Raw genomic sequence first — 16,625 nt, 5'->3', positions numbered from 1 at the left:
CACATGAAGATTTTTTATTTTGCACAAAAGTTGCAAACATATAGTTGGGAATGTAGAGGGGAATTACATATTTCTACATTATTTTCTTTTTGGTAATGTAATAGCATCTATAGCTTCCCCTTATGCAAGAATACAATGGGGGCTGTTTGTATGATTAAAAACAGTGCTTCTTTGATCACGGCAGGCCAGCCATACCTTATACCCATTCTTTGGCAACTCACTATGTCATCCTCAAGCATTTTCTGGAGGTAGGTGCAATGCTTGTCCTGCTGCAGGTGTGGGACATTTCAGCTGGTCTCTATGATTTTTCAAAGATAAGAGAGAGCAGACACACTACAGCAGCAACGTCCTCTGTCAGCACCCTTGGGTGCGGCCCATCTCTGATGTCCTCACAGCTGCTGAGTTGCTGCTGTCCCAAAATGATGACTGCTTCTGCTAGACTGAGGTGTAGAGCACAACTGCATGCACTGTATCAGAAAGTGTCTCTGGTTTCATCTTAGTTTCCTTTTCCTTGCACTGTGAGGGAAGGGAACCTCTGCCAGTCACATGTGCAGATGGTGTTACTTGGTCTGGTTTGCTCAGAAATAGGACAAGGAGTCATGCAAAGCAGCTGCTGCTGCTGGGGAGAGAGAGCCGTGATATTTTGCCAAGGAGGAGAAATGCCGGAGGAAACCGTGCCCCCTTCTACAAATCCTTTCTGTAATGCAAAGGGATTACTCCTTAATTAAAAGAAGTCGTAGATCTCTGCCTGCTGGTTGGAGGCAGCACACCTGTGTGCCGGCTCCAGGGGGAGCTGGCTCTGGTTGCCTGCTGCCTGCCGGCAGCCACTCTGATCCTGTTTCTGCAGGAACAAGTGTTGGATCAGCAAATGGGATGTATGTGAGAACAATAACACACAAATATTGATTTGCTGGCTACAGAGCTATTTCTGTGGTTGCAAGCTGCCTGCCTTCAGCCACACGCCCAATGCACGGTGCCCTGCTCTGCTGCCTCGTCTGTACCGCTTGCAGAGGACTGAGGAGTGTTTTATCACATGGCATGTGAGAAGGTGCATCCGTGCAGTGCTTGTGTGGCCCTCCAGAGCTTAGCCCAACCTATTCCTTCCACCCTCACTTGCACTGAGACTTTGTGCTACGTTTGTTAGCTCTGCAAACTGAGGACAAGGACTGCTGTGGTGTCTGACATCTCCCAGAGGAGCAGACAACAGAGCAGAACTGGGGAGGTTGTTATCCTGGAATTTTCCACCCCTGTCCCGTTCTTTCTTTCTCACTTAAAAAAACCCCTAACCCTATCCCTTTGTATTTAGTGATTTGCGAAGGGTTAAATTCAGCTTGTCTCAGTTTGAGCAAAAGGGGGTGAAAAACCCCGTTATGATAATAAAATTATGTTCTGGGTAATTTTAGATGTCAGTCTAAAAATCTGCTGATTTGGGATCATGTTCAAGCATAAGTCTACGCTTACAATAAAGTGGCAATTGTGCTTAAAAATTCTGACTGTATTGTTCCATGAATGCAGATTTAACTCTTATTACTATCTAGACCACATCAGAATTGCTGGTTTTGATCTTACTACACTAGATGCTAATCGACAACCAGATTCCTTGTAATTAACCCCTTACTTGATGGACTTTTATGTTTTTTTAAACCTACACAGTTTTTTGTTTTGTATATCCATAGACACTTCTGCATTTTGTGGTCTAATTACATTTTGAATAGAAAGGAATTTTAACTTTCCTGGGCAAAGGGTTAACATGGAGTTTGCACCTGAAAAAGGGAATTTAATGCTATGCCAGTTAAGCAGCAGTAGGACTGAAATGCCAGAATGCCTGACAGCTGTCTGTCTGACAGTGCCTGACTGCATTCTGTTGCCCTCACTGTCCTATTAGCAAACCTTTCTAGGGCTCAGTGAGCTACTGAGAGTTATGCTTGTTTGCAGAATCATTCCTTCTGCCCTTCCTTCTCTTTCCCTTTTATTATTAAACTACTTATTAATTATTCCCTGGATTCTAATGCTGTTAAATACATCTCATCAAACTTTGAATTTATGCCAGAGAAGCTTTTGGCTTCTTCAATTTGTCCAGCTTCAAATTGCTGCCATTGTTCAAACCTGCAGCTGGCTATTGATGTGGTGTGGGAAAGCCCTGCTGGAGCAACCTTTCCTTGAGAGCACAACATAGGAACAGCAGGTGTCATGGAGACCTTTGGGCTGTTTCCACAAGCTGAAAGGGCTGTTTCTGTAGCTTGGGATCCCTCTGTGGGCTTGGTATCTGCTTGTGCTACCCTCCAGCTTTGCAACACTGTTTTATTGCAGTATGGTACTGAAATTACTCTTGCTGGCAGAACTTACTGCCTGTGGGTTTTTTTCTTTTTGGCTCATGGGCGCTACTGAGAGAGCAAGCAGACCCTCTTGAACTGAAAATCTCCCTGAAATACTGGAGATCTTGTGATTGTTTCAGTTGTCTGCTTTAGTTAAAAACCTCTGCTGTATGTCAAAACTAAAGAAATATTTTTTCTTCTCAACACACTGATAGTTCCTGGCAATTGTGAGCACGACATAAATCCATTAAAAACCCCCAATTAGTTCTTAACCAATGTTTATACCATAGCTCAATACAAATTATGTTTAAGCATTAGCATAAAACAAAACTGTGTTATTTTCTTTTTGACAAATTTGTGTATGCTGTGGAAACCACAGGATTTGTGGGAGGAGGAGAATGCCTTGGAGAAGAATCCAGTATTAAGTGGCTATTGGTTACTGAGATGGTACACAAACCTTGGCGTCAGACTGGTTTGTTTGTTGCTCCAGGAGTTGTGGGCTGCTGAATGTTTTTTTAAAGAACACTTTTCTCAGTTGCATGCTTGCCTAGAGGTGGTCTCCTCCACCACAAACACCTTATTCTTGCCAGTCACCCCTCCAGGCTCAGTGTGCTGGTGTAAGCCAAAGCAAGAAAACATATTCACAGACCACAGCATGCTGTATCTTATCAGCAGTGGCCAGCAAACAAGCTCAAATCACCCTAATTTGTAAAAAGCTTACCAAGCTAGGACTAGGCTCCTCAGGAGACAAGCTGCCTCTTTCTCAGCACCTGAAATGATGAGATACACCGGGGGCTGCTGTCCTGGATCGATAGAATGTGCTGATGCCCTGACACCCTTTGCAGACATCAGACGTATTTAGAACTTAGGACATGCCTCCATTCTACTCTGTTTATCCTGAGCCTCCTGGAAACCATATGTCTGTGATTCATGGGGCATTGAGCCTGGGCTAATCAGCTGTGTTGACAGGCAGGGTGTATTTTATTGGGCTTAATGCAACCTTAATATTGTTGTGCAGTTTCCAGAATATTCTGTGTGGATATGTCCATGATCAGAGGAGCTTAAAGTGACTTGGAATTTGTCCCTGTCCAGTTCAGACTGCATGACCTTTTGAGTGACTGTGAAGCAATATCTTTTCCTTTTTCCTCTCTGCCCCAAAGGCCAATTCAGGACAAGGAGGTTTTGAAGGGACACAAAGAAAACAGAGCCAAAGTAAACACCAGCAAGGCAAGAGGAGAGGAGAGGAGAGGAGAGGAAGAAACAGAAACAGCAGTGGAAATATGTCAGGTACAAAGAAAGCCCTTTTTGACATACTCTCTTTCTTATAACACTTAGCATACATTTAGTTAAACCAGTAAAAAAAAAAGCCATTCTGACCCTGTGAGATGTTATGTTTGTATTTACAGTATATTCCCACTGGGAAGATTATATTCAGCATTTGAATGAAGGCAAACTGGAATTGTTTTGTAGGAACTGTGTATTTTAACAAAGGCATTTTTTTAAACTCTGGAACATTTTCCTACTTGTTCTCAACTAGGTTTATGTATTAAAAAAAATAGAGGAAAAAAGGCAATGTGAGCATGCTGTGGGTATGCTACAGAGCTGCCTAGATGACTGACCCTCCCTATTTGGCTGGCTACTTTCTGAGAGCATGTTGAACACATGCTCTGCTGCTGTTTGAAGGCCCCATGAGAGGAAGAAACTGATTGAAAGCTCTCAGTTATGCTGAAGTGGGTGGCCAAAGTGCTGGAATTAAACAGCTGCTATGAACCTGCTGAACTTTGTTGTTTATAAATTATTTTGCAAGCCATCTGGAACAAGATTGGTGCCACAGTTTACAAAAGCTGTAGCTGAGGTTTTCAGGTTGAGCAGCAAGTGTGAAATATTATTAAGTGATTATCAGATTTTAAAGGCTTTTCTGAGTGGCTTAAAGAGAGACTCTTAGGTTAGAGAGGTTTTAACTGAAACACATTGCTGTCTTTTCTTTCCTCGCAATGTGTTTATCTGAGTTACATTTGGGTATCCCATTAAGTTTTTAACAATACCCAAGAATCCTACTGTGACTGAGTCAAGGAAAAATACTCATTAGATAAGAGGTTCATTTGCTTCATGGGTGGCAGGTTGTACTGCTGTCCCTGACAAAATATTACTCAAAAAACCTTCCTCATGTGTAGGGCTGATGTCAAATGTGAGATTATTTATGTTTCAGATGGAACTAAACTACTTAATACATCTACCCGTTTCCCTAATCTTGCTGAAGCAACCCAGTGACTCTTGTAAGTGGGACAAGGGCACAGGACCATGCAACATGTAACAGGCAGCCTCCCTCTGGCTTGGCTTGCTCTCTGTTTCATGGACTTTCCCCTTGGTAGCAGAACAGTGTCCATAGGTGCTGAACAAGTACAGGCTGGATGACCTTTGGGAATCACACTTTGGGAAATGGGATTTTACTGTCCGCAGCTATGGCCTCCCCTGGATCTGTGACACTGGGAATCTTTGAGCTTTCCAGCTTTCTGCTGTTAGAACAAGGGGGACTTTTGCCTCTTTTCTTAATGAATTTTTATTTATAAGTCTTAGGGCAAATGTGCTGTGAGAGTGACTCATACGTTTACCCTGTGAGCAATGTACCTGAAATGGCTCAATGTGTGGGATGCTCCGCATGCACTGGCTGGGTGTAAAATGGGAACTGTCACAGGAAAGAGGATGTAACCCACAAATCTCTGCTATTTCTGTGCTTTGTACATGGACCTGATGCTGTGCTGACACACACGTGTACAAGTGCTGACACACAGCTTTTAGTTAAGGTGTATTGCAGCTTAAGCTCTTCCTGGAAGGTTGCTTCCATTGAAGGCAGGGGGAACTGAAAGTCTCATAGATACTGGTCAGGTAGAAAGCATGGATTGACAGCTGGAACAGATATTAGGAACAAAAATTGCACTTTAAACTCACACAGGGGCACCTTTCTCTTCTATTGAGTAGGTGGAAATCTTATGTACTTGTTAATGGGAAGTAGGTGACTGTCTCTGGAAAGCAGCCATAAAGAAGGTTTTTTTGTCAATTGTTTTATAACAGGCAGTTTCCCAATATGATTGTATATCTCAATTTTTGCATAATGTACAGGGAATTAAATATAACTTGCCTTGCGCTGACCACTTGAAATGTAGTCTCAAAATATAATGCAGTTCCTTGTGTTAATGGTATTTGTACTTTGTGTGTGTGACAACTTCAATATTGTCTTGTTGCAGATTCAATACATTAGCAGCCTATGAAAGGGTTGCTAAAATATAGCTGCATTTCAGACTTGAGTTTCTGCTTTCTTTGGGAAATGCACATTTGTATGCAGGGTTTTCTGTTATGCATGAGGTGCTAAGGAGAAGATGGGAACCTTAAAGCCAGAACTGTTAAAATCAGTGAAACCTGGGTTTCTGAGAACAGATGCTGATTGACACATGAGTTCTGACTTCTATTTTATCCCCTCATGTGGGGGCCTAGATAACAGGCTGTGTGTGTGTGTGTGTGTGTGTGTGTGTGTGTGTGTGTGTGTTTCTACTTTCTAGCCTCTTTGGCTATGTCTTTTCTCCCCAGATGGGTGTAATTTTCGAGTGTTCAGTGCTGTGGAGCTCATTCTGCAGACCTCTGCTCCACTGGGGCACTAAGAAGGTCTCCCACGTGCATACCCTGCTGCTTATTTTCACAAAATCTGTGGGAACTAACCGGCTTTGAGACTCTGGGTCCTTTGCTAAATGTGTCTGAATTTAGTGAACAGGTTCAGAAATTGCTGGAAGCATGGCTGAGCTGACTACTTGTGTCCATGCGTGCCCACAGGTAATGAACAGTTACACTTTGTGTGCTTCGGAACACATGTACCAAGTACTGCGTATGAAGTTTTTTTTACTGTACAGCTGATGAAATTCCACCAGGTCTGAAAATTAAATCCCACTTTAGGAAATAATTGATTTGCCTTTTTTTTTTTTCCCAGGCATGTTATATGTTTATTTATTTTTCTTCTCTCTAATCCATCCCTATAAGTGGTATAAGAGAAATGCTGACACACTCTTGCCTCTGCTATCACCAGTGGGTGCATCTTTAAAAGTATCTAATGATTTTAATGAATTTTGTGGCTGAAAGTTGGACACTGAAGCTTATTTAAAAGCATTCAACAGTGAAAAAAGAATAGGTCTTTATTGACATCTAGTCAAAAGTGAAGACTTAGCTGTAATTATTTACAAATCAATTAATGGACCTTTCCTCTAACACCCTATCAGTCAAAGACTGGCTAAGAGCAGCGGAGAGCATTGATAAGAATACACCATGAAACAAAATCAATTGGTTTTTGTCATTCTGACAGAAGTGAGTTCTACACGTGGATTAACCCAGAATGCAACAGGAAAATGTCTACAGGCTGGAAGATAACCTAATTTTGTAAAATCAAGGTTGTCATAAGAATCTTTCATAATTGATGGTGAGATTAGGATTTATCTAGCAGCCTGGTGGTAAAAATCAAAACTGCTTCTGGTGCAGCATTGCAAACACTTCAAAGCATGGTTAGCTTCCTCAGATCTGGAATCTGTCCTTAATGTCAGCTAATTTAAAGAAAGTAGATACAGGGCATGAGCTTTGAGATCGTACTTTTATGAATGAGGTCATATGTTTATGGTTGTAGTTGGCAGCTACAGTATGCAGTCCTTAGGAAGTATTGGTGCATGTGTATTTCTGATGCTGTAGGACAGCTGCCAATATCTTTTCTATTACCTTTTTGAAAGTTTTTTTTTGTTTTTAATTAATATGTTCTTGTGTACAAAATGTTTTGTTTATATTTTGTGTCTGGATATGAAACAGTGATGGTATTTGGGTCATAATCCTGGCTCTAGTACGATTCTGCAAAACAACAACAACAACCCCTTAATATTTTCTCAAAGTGGTCTTTGAAAAAAGTCTGAAATATATTTGAAATTATCAACAAAGCATTAAGATAGTATTGGGGTGATTTAATTAAATGACAAAAGACTATCGGTTTTAGCGAATCTTAGTTCTTTGAGTGATCCCACAATATGAAATTCTCAAGAAATTTTCAGTCTTGTGTCTAGATTTCTTTGCTTTGCACTCAGCTACGTAAGATTTCTACCTCCAGCTGTGCAGTACATATTTTACAACCTTGTGATTAGCATAATTTTTTTCCACTCAAGCATTCCTCATCAGTGTGCACCCCACAGTGGGCCTTCCCCAAGCTGCTTTTGGGAAATCCTAGGGAAAGACACCTCTGTGCATATGCTGCTTCTTCTCTCCATCCCTCCAACGTGTTTGTTGTTCCTAGCTGTAATGTGCTTTCCTGCATTTCTGCAGTTTATTCTGTAAATCATCCAAGCAGTATAGCAGTAGCACTTCTTGTTCATTCAATTCAATTTTCAGACTAAGATAATTCTAAAGATTGCATCTCCTCTGAGATTTGATGCAACAACTCTTCCTCACCAGACAGTGCAAATAGGCACTGGTGAGTACAAGGGCAGGAATACCTGAGCCTCATTCAAATAAACAGCAGGCCAAGCCTTAAAGCAAAACCCCAAAAAAAAAAAAATTAATCAGAATGGTTTATCAGTAATGTTTTGTGACCAAGAACAAAGGTCAGCACAGCAACCTTTCAGTAATGCATAGTGCAGTCATGCAAAAGACCTGGTTTCTGTTCCCAGGCTTGGTCTGAACAAACTTGTGTGGTTTGTTTAATCTCTACTGAGAGAGAGCTTTGCATTGCTCATTGATTTCAAGGGTGACCATACAGATGGAAGTATGTGCCCTTTTGGTCCAGAAATGGGATGACGATGCTTGAGAGAACAAGTTTTCAGGGACTTTCAAGTGCTAGAAATATGCAGTGAATGTTAGAAAGAAAGATATGGAGCTCTAGCTTTTAAAACAGTTTAACATTGTAAACCCTTGAGAAGGTAAAAGTGTGTGTAGTGAGTCTGACAACTCTGTGCTGAACATACAAGATTCCCAAAGAATCCTGCAGTGCTCAGAGGTGCTTTGTACCAATAGAGATGCTTAAGTTTCCAAGCTACTTAAAAAAAAGAGATTTTCGGGAAAAATAATAAGTACACTAAAAGAAGAAAAGTTAGGGGAGCTGTTGTTGCCCTGGTAACCATAACTCTGATATTAATTAGTATGGCAGTTGTTTTTAGCTGCTGACCTCTTAATGCTTCCCTCTGGTTATAATTTGCAGTAGTAATTTAAAAAATCTATAATCTTTGTTTCTTCTTTATTTCATATTTATATATCTTTGATAGTTTTTCCCCACCCTCTGTGTGTGAGGACAAAGACAACCTTTTCCCTTCTTTTCCACTCATGTTCATCTCTCCTCAAGCAGGGCAGAGTAAAAGGGGCAGAGGAAGAATCACTGAACTGAAGTCAACACCCTGGAATAAATTCTTTCAAAAAAAAAAGATAAATTATTGTCTTGTCTACAAGACACAGAACTCTTCATTTAAATTTATTATAGTTCTTATGTATCAAAATCACACAATGATGTAGGCAAGTAGTAACATGAGAAAAATAAAATTACTTGTTTCCAACTCGTTTGACGCAAACTATTTTTTTCAATATCAAAAGAACTCTAGGTATGGTTTCTGACATATGTCATAACCTTGACACTGGTTTAGAAGCATGCTAGTGGTTGTGACATGCTTTCTGTTCTTTCTCCTTAAGAGTTGGCTAATGGTCATGACATACCCACTTAAAAGCTTTTTACAATGTTTTCTGGGCAAGCACCAATTGTCTTACGGGAAAATTTGACTTTGGGTGAAAAGAAGGTGAATAGAGAAAAAGGAGATGAAAGTAGAAAATTAGCTTAAAATCACTGCCTGCCACCATCTTGAACTATATTTTTTTTTCACTTACCTTTGTAAGAACAGTTGGAAATAGCACAGCATCAGTAATTTGCAGTGACTACCTTGTATAGTTGAATTTTCCTTGGAGGTATACACATTCTAGGTGATTTACTTCTTGCAACTTAAAAACATGTTATTCCTCAAATACATAATTCTCTTTTGCCTGTTGCTTCATGGTAAATATTGTGGAAAAAAAACCCCTTGTGCCACAGTGAAAAAGTTCTTTTGAAGTATGTTTTCAAGTCTTTCTACTTGTATACTGCTGCTCTGTTTTCTGTGATTTCTAAAATAAAAATTAGGGGAAAGATGCTCTTACTGGCTACTTCAGAAATTAGATGTAGCTCTTATTTTTTTCGTGGGGAAGGAAGGTCAATTATCTAGCACCTTGTCTGCTTGCATCTGAAAAACCTCCAGCAATGTGGACTCTGTCAGAGAGGCTGTGCCAGTGAATGATTCTTCTTTCTGTAAAAATCTAATTTCTTACGTCTAGGTGCAAAACACTGGTAGGGGATTTTGAAATTGTGTTTTGAGAGAAGGGAGTTGTGAGAGCTTTTTGGGTGTAAGAGAGACGGAGAGGAATTCCAGTGGAAGTATATAAACATGTTTGAACAAAGTTTTATTGAGGGTTTTTTTGTGTTTTGTGTTTTGTTTTGTGGTTTTGTTTTTTGTGGTTTTTTTGTTGTTGTTTTGGGTTTTTTTGTGAAAATAAAAAATCTGAAGATCAATTCTAAATCTACCTTTGTTGTTTAAGAAATTCTTGGACTGAGAATGTTTTGCCTTGGCTTCACTTAATGTGAAATTAATCCTTAAGTTTTCAACCCCCAAAGTAATTCATGGCTGGGAAGCAAAAATATATGTATATGGGGCATGTTTTGATTTACCTTAAATCTGTGTCCTTCTCATGCATCAAACTAAGCAGTCTAATAATATCACAACACATCACAACAGCATCAAACCCAGATGACCAGATGGTTCTCTGTGACTCAGAAGTACAGTTGGCATCTGCAAGAGAACTGTCTTCTTTGGTATTCATTATCTTCCCTGGAACTTCACCCAAATTACTAAGAGTGTAAAACTTCCAAACAAACTCTAAAAGGCTTCTCTGCCAACGTCCATACTATTCTATATTTGAGCACCTAATTAAAATATTTTGGTACCCAAATTTGCCAGTGAAGTCACCAACAGGTCCCTTTCAACCCTAACAATTCTGTGACTTTATTTTGTGTTTATTGCTGATGCAAAGGATACAGAAAGTTTGGAGATCCAGGCACTGGTATTGATCACTTTAATTTGTTGTTCATGCAGCAGGCCACCTTTTGACAGACTTCTAGTTTTGTAGACTTAGATCTGTGCTTTCTCAAACCCCTTGGTTTGTGAAAAGTCCATAGACTTTTGTAACTAATGGCAATGCTCATTGCACTCTCTGGAGATCCAGTGTCTTACTTTAACAGCCCAGGGATGAAATATCACTGGCAGCATGTCAGAAAATCAAAATATAAACTTGCAGGTTAAATACCATACAAGTGCAAACTGGTATGGGGTGATGGTAACACCTTATCTTTTCTAATAAACAAAGTAAGGAGGATAAATACTGACTATCAGACGGCTTAAAAATAAAAGAGACTCACATGACTAAGGATAGCTAGCAATTTATTAAATCTCTATGAAATTTTGTTCCACATTCACTTAAGAGTCTAGTAAGAATAACTTCAACACAAATTGAACCCACTTTTTTTCCCTATTAAAAAGTTCTCTAATTGTGTGTGGATTCTATACAATGTTGCTGTTAGTGACAGAAAAATTGTTTTCTTTACCTGAAATTCATTTGGACAATGTTAGCTCTTAGCTTCATCTTGATTGCTCAGCTCTGCTCAGTAAGAGACACAGTAATGTAGATGTGGGAAATGGGAGCAGAGCACAAGTTTCTGAAAAAAAGAACAAAAATACCATGTGAGGAAAACCAAAAGAAGTAGAAACTGAAGACAAAGTATAAAGTAAACTGGGAGTATGGAAAAGTGAAGGAATAAAGGAAAGGTCAAAAATTAACTTGAAAAGTTCTGGTAAAATATACCACAGGCTGCCTGTCATTTGGGATCAGAGGAAGGTTTCAGTAGCTTAAAGATGGACTGGTAGGCAATCTTATGAACTTTGATAACTCAAAAAGTGCAATTGAATGAAGAAACTTAGGAAAGATATTAATCTTTGAGTTAAGGATAATGTTGCAAGGTTAAAAGACCTTTAGTATTATAGGTCCTGAAACTTGCTGAGATGTTTGTAAACTTCACAGAGTTTGTATAGCAATCCTAATAGTTTACTTATTTTTGGCTTAAACTTTAGGGAGTAACCTCATGAAGCAAGGGTGGTGTTCTCTTATTGCTGCTCATCATAGCCTTGCAGGGGGGAAAAGGAGGCTGGCAGATCCCTGTGTGGTAAGTGCAGTGGTGGCATTTGTTTTGTAGGATAATTCCATTTTGTTGCACTGTCAAAATGTAAAAAGGCACATGTGACAAAATTTATCTACAACTGTGCAATGTGTTTTCACCCCACAAGACTGATGAGAACAGGTGGGAGGATGTGAATGTTGAAATAACAGGAGGAGAGGAGCCAGCTCAGCGCTAGTGCCCGTAACTGTGGCTGTGGCTATAAAAACAAATTAGTGTGGGGTGAGTTCATTATAAATTCAGTGTTGGTTACTGCCTCAGTACATGTTTTTGACCTATGGTTAATCTGAAGTAGTGCAAGGTGGTTCCCATGTGCCAGAAGTGCCTATCAGGGAAATTCCCAAGAGCACCTTCTGGCCTGCGAATTCATGAGCTCCTCTGCCTTGTGCATGTGCCCTTATCATGGCAGAGAGAAAAATCAACCTGGCATTTGAATATTGTGAATCAATTGAATAGGCAGACGTGTTTCAAATTATGTTTTACAACACAGCTCTGCTGTGACTGCACCGTTTCTTTCTTTTTTTTTTTTTTTTTTAATTGTGCATCAACACAAAATTTCAAATGCAAAATAGGCAATAAGGCTGGTTGGTTTACATTTGTCTGTCAAAATCTGGTTAAGCTAGTTTTAGTCTAGCTCTTAGTTTGTGCCCAGAAGTAACTTTGTAGACATAAATTAAAACATGAAAATACCTGTTTGATCTGAGACTGCAGTAGGCAATTAAGTATCTTTGGAAAAAATAGTCTGTAACTATTTCCTGGAGGAGGGGAATGAAAGTGAGAAGGGTTTAGAAAGTAAGCAGTTACTGTTTTATATTGTACTAGGGCACCATGCCAGTGCAAGCCATTTTAGGCTCAATCCCTGCATTTAGGCAATTGATTCACATTGCAAACTCGACCTGCACTGGGTTCATGATCAGAAGATCTCTTGTTTTATCCCTGGACAAGTAGATCATGTTGCCTCATGACTTTCAGAGTTTTTTGTCCTTTCTGACAGTTTACCTAGGGATTCCTAGGGATGAATAAAGAAACCACTGCTAGTGTGATCTTGTTACCTAAAGCGAATTGAAAGGTCTTAAATACAATCATTGTAAGTTTTTGACAAATGTCATTATTTAAATATAAAGGCACGAAGGAATAATTTTTCAAAGCATTGCCTGGAGGGTTGGCAATATTTCTTTCTTTGTAGTGAGAAGAGTATATATTTTAGACTTTGTCCTGTATTTGAAAGAGCTCAGTAGATGAGATCTGAGGGGCTTTGAGTTTGGAAAACTTTGTTTTGGGCGGTCCAGGTTGAACTTTAAAAGCTGTGTATAGCCCTCAAAGCCTGGCCTGCATATTCAGTTTCCCTGTCATTTCAAGGTGAGAAGAACATTTTTTTGCTTGCAGGCTTTTCATTAATGTTGAACAGAAATCACAAGAACAATCAGCTCTCATGATGGTTTGAATTTCTTTTGGTAACAATTCATGTAAATAGGTATGCATATGCAAGCTAGACATAGCTTTAGGGCTGCTGTTAAATTGTCAGTGTATATGCCAGTTGCATCAAAATTGGACAGCTCTAACGTATGTGCAGCACTGTTAGCTGTAAGTGTAGCATTTAGAAATACTGCTTTTTCTGGAACTAGAGTGGGTTGACTCTGGTTGAGTGAGTTGGGAATTGGGGTGGGGGGGCACTGTGGAAGTCATAGAAAACCAAAACTCTATTTCTTACGAACTATTTTCAGCTCAGGATTGCTCTTGGAATAATATCCAAACAAGTAAGCAATGTCTTTTAGCAGTTGTGTTAACCTCTCTTTGAAGCAGGTGTGCTATGCAAGTCTTTCAGATACAGAATCACAAACTGACTTGTTTTGGAAGGCCCCTTAAAGATCATCTAGACTCTCCTGTCTTGAGCAGGAGCAGGACCTTTCACTAGACCAGGTTGCTCGAAGTCCTCTCCAATCTGTCCTTGAACACTTGCCATGGATGGGGTATCCACATGTTCTCTGGGCAACCTGTTCCACTGCCTCACTACTCTCTGAGTAAAGAAGTTCGAGGTACTTGCAAATTGTTAAACGGATCAAGGGCTTCCCATATGAACACACACTGTGCACACAGAGCAAGGAGAAGGTGCTATTGGAATGAGGCAGTGAAAAACAGTGTTGATTGCACAAAATACATGTGTTCAAGCAGCAGTCAGGATCATTTGTCCCTGTTTACCATGGTTATCTTTACAGTAAAGGTGTAAATTTAATAGAATTTTAAGAAAATTTTGTGCTCACATTTATGCATTTAAACTATTTTAAGGTAGTGGAATTAAATGGGCCAGTAATAAACACCTAAGACCTAATCTGGGGATGGGAAACAGACCAATAGAGCAGGCTGAGAAGGAACTGGGGAGTCAGTATTGTTCTTTGATGGTTCTTTAAAGGTGTGGACAGGAGGATTTTTAGAAAATATGAGTTTTAAAAGGTGCTTTAATAGTGCTTTCAAATGCATAAGGTCTTTGTACATACCTACTAGGAATCTGTGGTACAGAGAATCAGGGTGAAAGAGGTGTTGAAGTCCTTGGGAATAGAGAAATAAAAGACTGTCTAGGTGAATGTAGTCCTGTGTTTAAATCAGAGGTTGTTTATTATGAGGTTGTATCCTCAAAGCAGCTGTTCACAATAGCTTGTTGTACCAGTTCTACAAGATTTTCTGAAAGAAAAATCAAGATAGGAAGCTTGCTGTTTGCTTGCCAAGGTTTGTTTCACACAAGAGTCCTGCATCTTTCCACCCTGCTCTGGGAGCCTCTTGCTATGAGGAGTTCTCTTTTTCTCTCTTGATCAGAAATAAATCCCATTCAAGGCCAAAATAAAGGGGAAAGACATATTTTCTTCATTTTTCTTTTCCTTTCAGGTGCTGTGAGTTAGGGGGAAGGGGAAAATGCTAGAAACTCAGAGATGTTAAGAGCAGGCTTTAGAGCACATTTAGCTATAATCGTTCTTACACACTCATGCATCTCTATCCTTTTATTAGCAGCCCTCCATGAAACATGGAGATTAGCACTAGTCATGTGGAAGTGTTTAAAAATTCAAGCAGTGACAATAGGAAGTGTCAGACAGTAATGGAATAAGTATGACAAAATTACAAAGACAGCAGCTATTCATTAATAAATTAAAACCTCATAGGGTTTTTTAAAACTGAAGGTGTCTAACTTGGAAATGATATTCTTCTGGCTACAACTTTATAATTTCCCTTTCACCCTGTTTGGTGGGAAAAAAAAGTAATCCCTTTTTAATCATAGACCAGATCATGTGTTAATACTCCCCACTGCACATTCAGAAGTACATTTAGTATGAAGAACTGCAGGCACAGCCACTTCCAAGGGACAGGTGGGGGCCTGTGATGAGTACAGTAGTTTCACGAATACAAGCCGCACGGATTATAAGCCGCACCCCCGGTGCCTCGACAATGTTGCTGTCTTTGTCAATAGATAAGCCGCACCCCGAATATTAGCCGCACTTTCGTTCGTAGCGAGAATCCGTGCGCAGCTTTCACAAATTGGCCAATTAGTAACAGGATCGCGGCATAGCGGGCTTTACTGGCTCGGGGCGGGGCCAGGCAGGCTCGGCCCGCTCATGGTTGCCGACGGGGCCGGGTGGCCCAGCTCAGCGCCACGGCTTGGCGGGGCTGGCCGGGTGGTACTGCCGCCGCCGCCGGGCTCGCTGGCCCCCCTCTCTCGTCAGCACCGCCCCGCTGCCGCGTTCCCTAGCCCCGCCAGCGGGCTCGCCGGCCGCGGCGCGTTCCCTAGCCCCGCCGGCGGGCTCGCCGGCCGCGGCGCGCCGCCTTCCCTAGCCCCGCCGGCGGGCTCGCCGGCCGCGGCGCGCTGCGTTCCCTAGCCCCGCCGCCGGGTTCGCCGGCCGCGGCGCGTTCCCTAGCCCCGCCGGCGGGCTCGCCGGCCGCGGCGCGCCGCCTTCCCTAGCCCCGCCGGCGGGCTCGCCGGCCGCGGCGCGCCGCCTTCCCTAGCCCCGCCGGCGGGCTCGCCGGCCGCGGCGCGCCGCGTTCCCTAGCCCCGCCGCCGGGTTCGCCGGCCGCGGCGCGTTCCCTAGCCCCGCCGGCGGGCTCGCCGGCCGCGGCGCGCCGCGTTCCCTAGCCCCGCCGGCGGGCTCGCCGGCCGCCCCCTCCCATCTGCACCACCGCCGGGTTTCCTCGCCCTGGCCGGCACTGCAGGCCCCCGCACCGCCAGGCTCCCCCACGCTGCTGGCCCCGATTCTGCTGGGCTTCCCCCGCTGCCAGGCAGCCCCACCCGTCGGCCTTCCTGCTTCTGCCATGCTCCCCTGCACTGCTAGCCCCAGTTCTCCCGGGCTCCCCCGCCCTGCTGGCTCAGGCTCTGCCGCCCTCCCTGCCCCGCCCTGCTGGCTCAGGCTCAGCCGCCCGCCCCCCACACTGCTGGCCCCGCCTCTGCCAGGCTTTCCCACCTCAGCCGGGGCCGGCCGGGCTCCAGCTTGGCTTGGGGCTGCCGCGGGCTCTCACTTCCGTGTTGGTAGCTTTTAGAATTTTGTTAATAGATTAGCCGCCCCGGAATATTAGCCGCACTTCCGGGTTTCCACCAAAATTTTGGTCAAATTGGTGCGGCTTGTATTCGTGAAATTACTGTAACCCTGGAGTGGGAGAGGTGAAGGTGGGGTGAGGAAAAGAAGGGGTGTAGAGTAAGCCTGGCTCTCAGCGCCTTTCTCACGCTCTCTGCTTACCAAAACCAGTAGTGTCACACTTGGGGTAGCCAAAACATGACATAAGAAAGGATATGTCACAGGCTGGGTGATTTTGGTGGCGTTACCAGGAGGTTTGGGGTGGTGTTTCCTTGATGCTCAGCCCAGCACCTCAGTGCATGGGGCTCTGCATGGGATTCCCTGGCACGGGGCTGGGACTCAGGTTTGGCAGGGGACAGGCTCACCTCCCCCTCCTTCTCAGGCCACTGCACACAGAACACCACCCAGATCTCTGTGTTCATGTTTCCCATTTAAAAG

This window comes from Catharus ustulatus, chromosome 1 (genome assembly GCF_009819885.2).
Source record: "Catharus ustulatus isolate bCatUst1 chromosome 1, bCatUst1.pri.v2, whole genome shotgun sequence".
In the NCBI taxonomy this organism is placed as follows: domain Eukaryota; kingdom Metazoa; phylum Chordata; class Aves; order Passeriformes; family Turdidae; genus Catharus; species Catharus ustulatus.
The sequence above is the reverse complement of the archived record's forward strand: the minus strand, read 5'-3'. Positions refer to the sequence as shown.